We start from the raw sequence: 13,279 nt of genomic DNA, 5'->3' as shown, positions 1-13,279 counted from the left end.
TGGGTTTATGTCCTCTACAACATTCACTTATGGCTATTTCTTCAAGTTGCATTTTCTGCTAAGTAAATGTGATCGGACCCTTCCCCCTCTATGCTATACTCAACCCAATCTATTCACAAATTCTTCATGTGCATTCTATTTGAAACTCGTTCAAAATCTTCACTGTGTCCTCGTCAGCTTTAGAATTTGCAAACGGAACTTAAAGCTTATCTTATCCAAATTTTCGGTTTTACAGCTCAAACTGTCACGTATCCCACAATAAGACTTATCTATTCACCCACGATCTAACACGATCTCCACTTCTCAGTACGTGGGTGACACATGTCATGCGGATGAGAAGGGTCAGGGGCACGTTCGTCCTAAATCTTCGGGCGAACAGTTTTAACTGTGACTATAAATACCCCCTCTCGCCTTCCTCACTTCCTTTACTCCGCTCGTACGCTCTCTCTCTCTCTCTCGCTCGAGCTTCTCAAACCCTAGCGCCGCTGCTACTCCATCATCGCCAGTGAGGAAGAGCTTCACTGCCTCGACCTTGTCACCGTCGTACTCGCGCCGGCCGCGGAAATCTTCACTCCGCCACTGCCGTAGCTGTCTTCCTCCGCCGAGTTAGGGCGTGGAAGATCTACACCGACGAACTTCACTCTTCTACTTCACAGTTCGTCGTGTTCTTCATCAAGGGTAATTAAAAGTTACTTTTACTGCCCTCTTTGATTCAGTTTTTCACAACAAAATCTTCAAAGGTGTTTTATTCTTCAAATCCTCACACACAAAACACCTCACTAGTCATCTATTCTTGATTCGTTTCTCTAAGCATCATTTTTCTTCAAGATTCCTCAATTGTGTGGATCCTCAATCTATACAACTCGGGAACCTAAGGCAAAGAACGCTTAGTGAAATTCTTCAAGGCTCATCTGGTCAAATTCCTCAAACTTGTTCTTTTTGAAAAACCTTCTGAGAATGCATATGACCTCTCCAAATTCCTTGCAACTATACTCTGTTCACAGGTACTCATGTCCGCTGCTGAATCCCTAGGTTCTCATCAACTTAACTCATTTGCAGTGTTCCTCGAAGAAAAGTTGCATACTTCTTCAGAAAATTCGATTGTTCAAATTCCTCATCTGAAGAATATGGCAGACGGTAAGAAACCACAGAAAGGAGGAAAGAAGCCTGAGGTCATGACTGCTTTTGAAATACCTGAGAACATCTATGCTGACTATTGCACACCTGATGAGGCTAAGTACGGAAAGGAAAATAAAAACCAGCGCAAGGTGCGCATACAGAAAATTGAAAGGAGATGGGCAAGAGAATGGAGGGAGTACAGATATGTTACTCCGAAGTATATGAAGAAATTCGCACTAAATCATCCATGCCCAAGAGCTCCATTAGCACCTGGCCAAGAAGCTGACCCCACCAGCATCAAGCGTGGTGAGGACTTTCCTGAAGAATGGGCCAAGCGCCAAGCCAAGTTGTCGAGACAAGCCAAAGAAGCAGTGAGGAAATTCAATGAAGACTCTGCTGCTGCTGCTGCTACCACTGAGGCCTCTGTCAGGCCAAGAAAATCAATGGCAAAGAAGTCCGCTCACAAGCCAAGTGCTTCACCAACTATGCCCTCACGGCCAAGTTCCTCAGCAATGCCCTCACGGCCAGAATCTTCAAAGCCCTCACGGCCAGACTCTTCAAAGCCCTCATGGCCAGTTCCTCATGCTGCTCCTTCTCCTCCAAAGTCCTCTGCTCCTCCTCCAAAGTCCTCAGCTGCTCCGGCAAAGTCCTCAACACCTGTACATCTGGCCACGTGCCAAAGGACTACATGCATCTCTATTGCCTCTGGTGCATCGGCGAGTTCCTCAGCTGCACCAAAATCTTCACCAGGCCCCACTCTGCTGAAGACAAAGGCAACGACTGGTCGAGGTCCTCGGCCAAGTCCGAAGAGGAAACAGGTTGCATTCCAAGTGCCATCTGACGATGAAGCTAATGATGATGAACTTGCCGAAATCATCAGAGACAGACAAGAAAGGGCCACTAGAGCCAAAGGCACAAATGTTCCACTGCTTTTGGATCCTAGGGCGATCCTCGATTACATTAATCTCTGGCACAAGGATCCAAATACTCCTATGCCTGATTTCAATTTGAATCCTGGTCAAAGCCACATGCTGACCCATTTCATCACTGAAGAGAAATGGAAATTTGAGAAGGCCAGGCAGATCAAGAAGGCTCAGTTCAGAAAGGAGAAGTTCCTAAGGAAAAACATTGTCAAAATGACAACTGATGAACTCCTTCAGATCCAGTCTGAAATCAAAGCCCTCAGCGATGATTTCAATGCTTACTATGTTGATTGGCAAGGAGCCAAAGTCAGATTTGTGAAACTGACTGAAAATTTTACCAATGTTGCAGCCCCATCGCAACAAGAAACTCCTCAAGCTGAAGCTTCTACTCAGCAAACTGAAGAACATGCCAGCACCGCTGGTGACATTCAAGCTGCTGATGAAAATGCTAGTTCCAGGGCTGATGACTCCATTCCAGCCGCTGAAGAAATTGCCAGGGCATCCACTAGTGGTGCGCCTGAAGAAACTGAAGAAGTCAGGGCAACTGCATCAGTTGCGCCTAAAGAAAATCAACCAGATTCCTCAGCTCCATCTGTGCCTACACCAACTCCAATTCTTCCATGTGCATTCGATGTGAAGAAGACCAAGGCTGCAGAGCGAGCTGCAGTGAAGAAAAGGAAAGCATCAAGTGCTTCAGAATCTTCAGCTCCAAAGAAGATGAAGCCTATGACCAGCTCATTTGAAAATCCAATTGATACTGTTCAAATTTCAACCATGCCATCAAAGGACCTTGTTCCTTTTGGTGAAGAATATGTGATCCCAAGCGGATCTGATGAAGAACCTCAATCTGCTGCTTCGTCAGAGCAGGTTGATGAAGAAATTGAAGTGGATACGATCCCTTCAACGCCTGTTGCTTCCTTGCCAATGCCTCAGTTCACAGCTGAAGAGGCTCGTTGAAGAAATTGAAGATGAAGACGTGGATATTGGCTGCACAACGCCCGTGATGAATGATGACTTTTGGGAAAGTCAGCACCCCAATACTCCACTCTCCACCCTGTTATAACATACCTCAGTCCCCTGCACCAAACGTTCAAATGGGCTCTGAAGAAACTCATCCCACCTCGTCTGTACTTGAAGAAATTCCAGCCACTAGTGCTGAAGAAACTGTTGTTGCTGCTCCTTTGAACACGCAGACTGCCACTGAAGAGGAACCAAAAATTCCTCAGCCTGAAGAACCTGAGATTGCGATTCCAGAGGTTGTGATGCAACTCACTGACACTCCCGTGCCCAAGCCAACGGATCCATTCTCAAAGAAGCAAAAGTTCAAGGCTGAAGATTTCTTCAGTGAGCATGTATTCTTCACAGATTACAACCCCTATGACTCTGCTCGCATAAGGAAGAGGCTTTTCTGGACTGCTAGTCAAGCCAATTTCTATTCCTCAGTACTGTTCAACAAAGACAAAGTCTTCGATCATGAACATATTCCTCATGTGTACATGGAGTCTCTGCCGTGCTTCGAGCCTGTCCTTAGTGTTCTTCATGATGCTGGATTGTTAAATTTCTGCACTGACATCTGTGATTGGAACGAAGAACTCATTCTTCAATTCTATGCAACACTGCACCTCACGGGAAATTCTGAAGATGTGAACTCATGGGTGCTGGACTGGATGTGTGAAAATACTCACTACAAGGCACCAGCTATTGAATTGCTTCGTGTCTTACCACTCAGTCCTCCCCTTGACGGTGCTCGTTGCATCTATAGTGAACCTGAGCTTTCAAATCATTACATGCAAGTGCTGATGAAGCCTTTGAAGCCAGGGCAGGCCCCTCGAACCAAATTCCTCGTCAGGGAAGTACTGTATGTGCCTCGGACTGTCTATCGCATTCTGACGAAGACAATGAGTCCTATCAAAGGCCACGACTCAAGTGATGAAGAGGTTGTTGGCATCATGAAGAATATTCTTTTCAATATCATTCATGGGGTTCCCGTCAACTTCCATGATTTCTTCATGAGGACTCTAGCGAATATTGCTATGTCACCATTTGAGCTGAAGCCTTATGCACCATGGATTATGAGATTCATCAGGACAAGGTCTTCACTCAATTACAAGGCTGACACTCTGAACCACGGCAGCTACTTGCCTCCAATTGAAGTCCTCAAACGGACATTTTCCTCGGCCGATGACAAAGGCAAGGCAACTGCTGTGATAGATGAAGGCATTCGTCCATTGGATGGTCAATTTCGCAAGGCTGCATCCTACTCCACCAATGATGACTCTGCCACTAAGCAAAATCCTCAAGCCACAACACCCAGGGTGATGACTGATCGTGAGTTACTCCCCAGTCTTCATCAGAAAGTTGATCGCAATCATAAATGGGTCAAGCGTCAGTTTGGTTCAATTCTTCACAACATGACATCAACACACAATGCAGTGAAGAAAAACCACTACTACCTCCATGAAACCTTCAACCGTACCTGGGCTGTTCTATCTCATGTCTACAGCGCTGCAGATCTGAATAAAATGGGTCTCAAGGAAGAATTGGACTGGTCTGCACCTCCACCAAAGAAATTCAAGAAGGTCAAGGTTCCTTCCTTGGTGGCCAGCTCCTATTCTTCATCGTGCGACACTGATGAAAATGAAGACTTGGACGACACTGCGGCAGGACCTCGACCGACCCCGACACAGCTGGCGCTCCTCCCTCAACTTGATATTCTTCAGGGGCGTTAGTCCTCAGTTTCGAACCTTTTGGTCATTCGATGACAAAGGGGGAGAAATTTGAGTTAGTCTTCAAGCGGGTCTATTATATGGGCGTTTTTGCTAAGTTACAACTCTCGTTCTTCTGAAACTTTATTGGATCGAGTTGTAATCTTAAACCCGATGGTGCTCTGTGTTGGGGAACGTAGCAGAAATTCAAAATTTTCCTACGTGTCACCAAGATCTATCTATGGAGAAACTAGCAACGAGGGAAGGAGAGTGCATCTACATACCCTTGTAGATCGTTAAGCGGAAGCGTTCAAGTGAACGGGGTTGATGGAGTCGTACTCGTCGTGATCCAAATCACCGATGACCAAGTGCCGAACGGACGGCACCTCCGCGTTCAACACACGTACAGCCCGGTGACGTCTCCCATGCCTTGATCCAGCAAGGAGAGAGGGAGAGGTTGAGGAAGACTCCATCCAGCAGCAGCACAACGGCATGGTGGTGGTGGAGGAGCATGGCTAGAAGAGCAGGAAGAAGAGACGCAGGGCTGCACCAACGAGAGATCGAATCACGTGTTATGGGCAGCCCTATGCCTCACTATTTATAGGGGAGAGGGAGGAGGGTGCGCCCCCCTCTAGGGTTCCCACCCCTAGGGGGGCGGCAGCCCTAGATGGCAAAGGGGGTGGCGGCCAGGAGGGGAGAGGAGAGGGAGGCGCACCAATATGGGCCCTAAGGCCCATATCCCCTTAGGGTTTGCCCCCTTTCCACCTCTTAGGCGCCATGGGCCCTTGTGGGAGGCGCACCAGCCCACTAAGGGGCTGGTCCCTCACCACTCTTGGCCCATGCAAGCCTCCGGGGTTGGTGGCCCCGCTTGGTGGACCCCCGGGACCCTCCCGGTGGTCCCGGTACGTTACCGATAAACCCCGAAACTCTTCCGTTGACCAAAACAGGACTTCCCATATATAAATCTTTACCTCCGGACCATTTTGGAACTCCTCGTGACGTCCGGGATCTCATCCGGGACTCCGAACAACATTCGGTAACCACATACAAACTTCCTTTATAACCCTAGCGTCATCGAACCTTAAGTGTGTAGACCCTACGGGTTCGGGAGACATGCAGACATGACCGAGACGTTCTCCGGTCAATAACCAACAGCGGGATCTGGATACCCATGTTGGCTCCCACATGTTCCACGATGATCTCATCGGATGAACCACGATGTCAAGGACTTAATCAATCCCGTATGCAATTCCCTTTGTCTAGCGGTATTGTACTTGCCCGAGATTCGACCGTCGGTATACCGATACCTTGTTCAATCTCGTTACCGGCAAGTCTCTTTACTCGTTCCGTAACACATCATCCCGTGATCAACCCCTTGGTCACATTGTGCACATTATGATGATGTCCTACCGAGTGGGCCCAGAGATACCTCTCCATTTACACGGAGTGACAAATCCCAGTCTCGATTCGTGCCAACCCAATAGACACTTTCGGAGATACCTGTAATGCACCTTTATAGCCACCCAGTTACGTTGTGACGTTTGGTACACCCAAAGCATTCCTACGGTATCCGGGATTTGCACAATCTCATGGTCTAAGGAAAAGATACTTGACATTAGAAAAGCTTTAGCATACGAACTACACGATCTGTGCTAGGCTTAGGATTGGGTCTTGTCCATCACATCATTCTCCTAATGATGTGATCTCATTATCAACGACATCCAATGTCCATAGCCAGGAAACCATGACTATCTGTTGATCACAACGAGCTAGTCAACTAGAGGCTCACTAGGGACATATTGTTGTCTATGTATTCACACGTGTATTACGATTTCCGGATAATACGGTTATAGCATGAATAAAAGACTATTATGATGAACAAAGAAATATAATAATAACCCTTTTATTATTGCCTCTAGGGCATATTTCCAACAGTCTCCCACTTGCACTAGAGTCAATAATCTAGTTCACATTGCCATGTGATTAACACTCACAGGTCACATCGCCATGTAACCAACATCCAAAGAGTTTACTAGAGTCAATAATCTAGTTCACATCACTATGTGATTAACACTCAATGAGTTCTGGGTTTGATCATGTTGCTTGTGAGAGAGGTTTTAGTCAACGGGTCTGAACCTTTCAGATCCGTGTGTGCTTTACAAATCTTTATGTCATCTCCTAGATGCAGCTACCACGCTCTATTTGGAGCTATTCCAAATAACTGTTCTACTTGGAGCTATTCTAAATTGTTGCTCCATTATACGTATCCGGTATCTCTACTTAGAGCTATCCGGATAGGTGTTAAGCTTGCATCGTCGTAACTCTTTACGTCGAACTCTTTATCACCTCCATAACCGAGAAAATTCCTTAGTCCACTAGTTTCTAAGGATAACTTTGACCGCTGTACTGTGATCCATTCTTGGATCACTCTTGTACCCCTTGACTGACTCATGGCAAGGCACACTTCAGGTGCGGTACACAGCATAGCATACTGTAGAGCCTATGTCTTAAGCATAGGGGACGACCTTCGTCCTTTCTCTCTTTTCTGCCGAGGTCGAGCTTTAAGTCTTAACTTCGTACCTTACAACTCAGGCAAGAACTTCTTCTTTGACTGATCCATCTTGAACACCTTCAAGATCATGTCAAGGTATGTGCTCATTTGAAAGTATTATTAAGCATTTTGATCTATCCTTATAGATCTTGATGCTCAATGTTCAAGTAGCTTAATCCAGGTTTTCTATTGAAAAACACCTTTCAAATAACCCTATATGCTTTCTAGAAATTCTACATCATTTCTGATCAACATATACTCATCAGAAATTCTATAGTGCTCCCACTCACTTCTTTGGAAATACAAGTTTCTCATAAACTTTGTACAAACCCAAAATCTTTGATCATCTCATCAAAGTGTACATTCCAACTCCGAGATGCTTACTCCAGTCCTTAGAAGGATCGCTGGAGCCAGCATACCTTTTAGCAAACTTAGGATCGACAAAACCTTTCTGATTGTATCGCATACAACCTTTCCTTACGACTGGTAAGGAAACTCGTTTTGACATCCATCTGCCAGATTTCATAAATGCAACTTGTGCTAACGTGATTCCGATGGACTTTAAGCATCACTACGGATGAGAAAATCTCATCGTAGTCAACTCCTTGAACTTGTGAAAAAACTCTTCGCCACAAGTCGAGCTTCATGGACGGTGACATTACTGTCCACGTCCGTCTTCTTCTTAAAGATCCATTTATCTCAATGGCTTGCCGATCATCGGGCAAGTCCACCAAAGTCCATGCTTTGTTCTGATACATGGATCCTATCTCGGATTCCATGGCTTCTAACCATTTGTCGGAATTTGGGCCGACCATCGCTTCTCCATAGCTCGTAGGTTCATTGTTGTCTAGCAACATGATCTTTAAGACAGGATCACCGTACCACTCCGAAGTAGTACGCGTCCTTGTCGTCCTACGAGGTTCGGTAGTGACTTGATCCGAAACTTCATGATCACTATCATAAGCTTCCACTTCAATTGGTGTAGGTGCCATAGGAACAACTTCCTGTGCCCTGATACACACTGGTTGAAGTGATGGTTCAATAACCTCATCAAGTCTCCACCATCCTCCCACTCAACTTTTCGAGACAAACTTTTCCTCGAGAAAGGACCCGGTACAAGAAACAATCCTTATTGCTTTCGGATCTGAATTAGGAGGTATACCCAACTGTTTTGGGTGTCCTATGAAGATGCATTTTATCCGCTTTGGGTTCGAGCTTATCAACCTGAAACTTTTTCACATAAGCGTCGCAGCCCCAAACCTTTAAGAAATGACAGCTTAGGTTTCTCTAAACCATAGTTCATATGGTGTCATCTCAACGGAATTACGTGGTGCCCTACTTAAAGTGAATGTGGTTGTCTCTAATGCCTAACCCATAAATGATAGTGGTAATTCGATAAGAGACATCATGGTACGCACCATATCCAATAGGGTGCAACTATGATGTTCGGACACACCCTCACTATGGTGTTCCAGGCGGTATTATTTGTGAAACAATTTCCACAATGTCTTAATTGCGTGCCAAACCTCGTAACTCAGATACTCATCTCTATGATCATATCATAGACATTTCATCCTCTTGTCACGATGATCTTCAACTTCACTCTGAAATTACTTGAACCATTCAATAATTTAGACTTGTGTTTCATCAAGTAAATATACTCTACATCTACTCGAATCATCTGTGAAGTAAGAACATAACGATATTCACTGCATGCCTCAGCACTCATTGGACTACACACATCAAAAATGTGTTGCTTCCAACAAGTTGCTATCTTGTTCCATTTTACTGAAACGAGGCTTTCAGTCATCTTGCCCATGTGGTATGATTTGCATGTCTCAAGTGATTCAAAATCAAGTGAGTTCAAACGGTCCATTTGCATGGAGTTTCTTCATGCATATACACCAATAGACATGGTTCGCATGTCTCAAACTTTTCAAAAATGAGTGAGTCCAAAGATCCATCAACATGGAGCTTCTTCATGCATTTTATACCGATATGACTTACGTGGCAGTGCCACAAGTAAGTGGTACTATCATTACTATCTTATATATTTTGGCATAAAAATGTGTATCACTACGATCGAGATTCAATAAACCATTCATTTAGGTGCAAGACCATTGAAGGTATTATTCAAATAAACAGAGTAACCATTATTCTCCTTAAATGAATAACCGTATTGCGATAGACATAATCCAATCATGTCTATGCTCAACGCAAATACCAAATGACAATTATTCAGGTTTAATACTAATCTTGATGGTAGAGGGAGCGTGCGATGTTTGATCACATCAAACTTGGAAACACTTTCAACACATATCGTCAGCTCACCTTTAGCTAGTCTCCGTTTATTCCGTAGCTCTTTTATTTCGAGTTACTAACACTTAGCAACCGAACCGGTATCTAATACCCTGGTGCTACTAGGAGTACTAGTAAAGTACACATTAACATAATGTATATCCAATATACTTCTATCGACCTTGCCAGCCTTCTCATCTACCAAGTATCTAGGGTAATTCTGCTCCAGTGGTTGTTTCCCTTATTACAGAAGCACTTAGTCTCGGGTTTGGGTTCAACCTTGGGTTTCTTCACTAGAGCAGCAGCTGATTTGCCGTTTCATGAAGTATCCCTTCTTGCCCTTGCCCTTCTTGAAAAACTAGTGGTTTCAACAACCATCAACAATTGATGCTCCTTCTTGATTTCTACTTTCGCGGTGTCTAACATCGTGAATACCTCAAGGATCATCATATCTATCCCTGATATGTTATAGTTCATCACGAAGCTCTTGCAGCTTGGTGGCAATGACTTTGGAGAAACATCACTATCTCATCTGGAAAATCAACTCCCACTCGATTCAAGTGATTGTTGCACTCAGACAATCTGAGCACAAGCTCAACGATTGAGCTTTTCTCCCTTAGTTTGCAGGCTAAGAAAATCGTCGGAGGTCTTATACCTCTTGACGTGGGCACGAGCCTGAAATCCCAATCTCAGCCCTCGAAACATCTCATATGTTCCGCGACGTTTCGAAAATGTCTTTGGTGCCTCAACTCTAAACCGTTTAACTGAACTATCACGTAGCTATCAAAACGTGTATGTCCGATGTTCGCAACATCCACAGACGACGTTTGGGGTTCAGCACACTGAGCGGTGCATTAAGGACATAAGCTTTCTACTGTCCGCATAATTGCTACTATCAACTTTCAACTATATTTTCTCTAGGAACATATCTAATAAGTGGAACTAAAGCGTGAGCTTACGACATAATTTGCAAAGATCTTTTGACTATGTTCAGGATAATTAAGTTCATCTTATGGACTCCCACTCAGATAGACATCCCTCTGGTCATCTAAGTGATTACATGATCCGACTCAACTAGGCCGTGTCCGATCATCACGTGAGACGGACTAGTCATCATCGGTGAACATCTTCATGTTGATCGTATCTACCATACGACTCATGCTTGACATTTCGGTCTCCGTGTTCCGAGGCCATGTCTGTACATGCTAGGCTCGTCAAGTTAACCCTAAGTGTTTTTGTTGTGTAAAACTGTCTTACACCCGTCGTATGTGAACGTAAGAATCCATCACACCCGATCATCACGTGGTGCTTAGAAGCGACGAACTGTAGCAACGGTGCACAGTTAGGGGAGAACACTTCTTGAAATTTTGTAAGGGATCATCTTATTTACTACCGTCGTCCTAAGTAAACAAGATGCATAAACATGATAAACATCACATGCAATCAAATAGTGACATGATATGGCCAATATCATTTTTGCTCCTCTTGATCTCCATCTTCGGGGCTCCATGATCATCATCGTCACCGGCATGACACCATGATCTCCATCATCATGATCTCCATCATCGTGTCTTCATGAAGTTGTCTCGCCAACTATTACTTCTACTACTATGGCTACCGGTTAGCAATAAAGTAAAGTAATTACATGGCGTTGTTCAATGACTCGCAGGTCATACAATAAATAAAGACAACTCCTATGGCTCCTGCCGGTTGTCATACTCATCGACATGCAAGTCGTGAATCCTATTACAAGAACATGATCAATCTCATACATCACATATCATTCATCACATTCTTCTTGGCCATATCACATCACATAGCATACCCTGCAAAAACAAGTTAGACGTCCTCTAATTGTTGTTTGCATGTTTTATGTGGCTGCTATGGGTTTCTAGCAAGAACGTTTCTTACCTACGCAATACCACAACGTGATATGCCAATTGCTATTTACCCTTCATAAGGACCCTTTTCATCGAATCCGTTCCGACTAAAGTGGGAGAGACTGGCACCCGCTAGCCACCTTATGCACCAAGTGCATGTCAATCGGTGGAACCTGTCTCACGTAAGAGTACGTGTAAGGTCGGTCCGGGCCGCTTCATCCCACAATACCGTCGAAACAAGATTGGACTATTAACGGTAAGCATATTGAACAAAATCAACGCCCACAACTACTTTGTGTTCTACTCGTGCAAAGAATCTACGCAATAGACCTAGCTCTTGATGCCACTGTTGGAGAACGTAGCAGAAATTCAAAATTTTCCTACGTGTCACCAAGATCTATCTATGGAGAAACTAGCAACGAGGGAAGGAGAGTGCATCTACATACCCTTGTAGATCGTTAAGCGGAAGCGTTCAAGTGAACGGGGTTGATGGAGTCGTACTCGTCGTGATCCAAATCACCGATGACCAAGTGCCGAACGGACGGCACCTCCGCGTTCAACACACGTGCATCCCGGTGACGTCTCCCATGCCTTGATCCAGCAAGGAGAGAGGGAGGGGTTGAGGAAGACTCCATCCAGTAGCAGCACAACGGCGTGGTGGTGGTGGAGGAGCGTGGCTAGAAGAGGAGGAAGAAGAGACGCAGGGCTGCACCAACGAGAGATCGAATCACGTGTTATGGGCAGCCCTATGCCTCACTATTTATAGGGGAGAGGGAGGAGGGTGCGCCCCCCTCTAGGGTTCCCACCCCTAGGGGGGCGGCAGCCCTAGATGGCAAAGGGGGTGGCGGCCAAGAGGGGAGAGGAGAGGGAGGCGCACCAATATGGGCCCTAAGGCCCATATCCCCTTAGGGTTTGCCCCCTTTCCACCTCTTAGGCGCCATGGGCCCTTGTGGGAGGTGCACCAGCCCACTAAGGGGCTGGTCCCTCACCACTCTTGGCCCATGCAAGCCTCCGGGGTTGGTGGCCCCACTTGGTGGACCCCCGGGACCCTCCCGGTGGTCCCGGTACGTTACCGATAAACCCCGAAACTCTTCCGGTGACCAAAACAGGACTTCCCATATATAAATCTTTACCTCCGGACCATTTCGGAACTCCTCGTGATGTCCGGGATCTCATCCGGGACTCTGAACAACATTCGGTAACCACATACAAACTTCCTTTATAACCCTAGCGTCATCGAACCTTAAGTGTGTAGACCCTACGGGTTCGGGAGACATGCAGACATGACCGAGACGTTCTCCGGTCAATAACCAACAGCGGGATCTGGATACCCATGTTGGCTCCCACATGTTCCACGATGATCTCATCGGATGAACCACGATGTCAAGGACTTAATCAATCCCGTATGCAATTCCCTTTGTCTAGCGGTATTGTACTTGCCCGAGATTCGATCGTCGGTATACCGATACCTTGTTCAATCTCGTTACCGGCAAGTCTCTTTACTCGTTCCGTAACACATCATCCCGTGATCAACCCCTTGGTCACATTGTGCACATTATGATGATGTCCTACCGAGTGGGCCCAGAGATACCTCTCCGTTTACACGGAGTGACAAATCCCAGTCTCGATTCGTGCCAACCCAATAGACACTTTCGGAGATACCTGTAATGCACCTTTATAGCCACCCAGTTACGTTGTGACGTTTGGTACACCCAAAGCATTCCTACGGTATCCGGGAGTTGCACAATCTCATGGTCTAAGGAAAAGATACTTGACATTAGAAAAGCTTTAGCATACGAACTA

Source organism: Triticum dicoccoides, chromosome 2B, assembly GCF_002162155.2.
Source record: "Triticum dicoccoides isolate Atlit2015 ecotype Zavitan chromosome 2B, WEW_v2.0, whole genome shotgun sequence".
In the NCBI taxonomy this organism is placed as follows: domain Eukaryota; kingdom Viridiplantae; phylum Streptophyta; class Magnoliopsida; order Poales; family Poaceae; genus Triticum; species Triticum dicoccoides.
The sequence above is the reverse complement of the archived record's forward strand: the minus strand, read 5'-3'. Positions refer to the sequence as shown.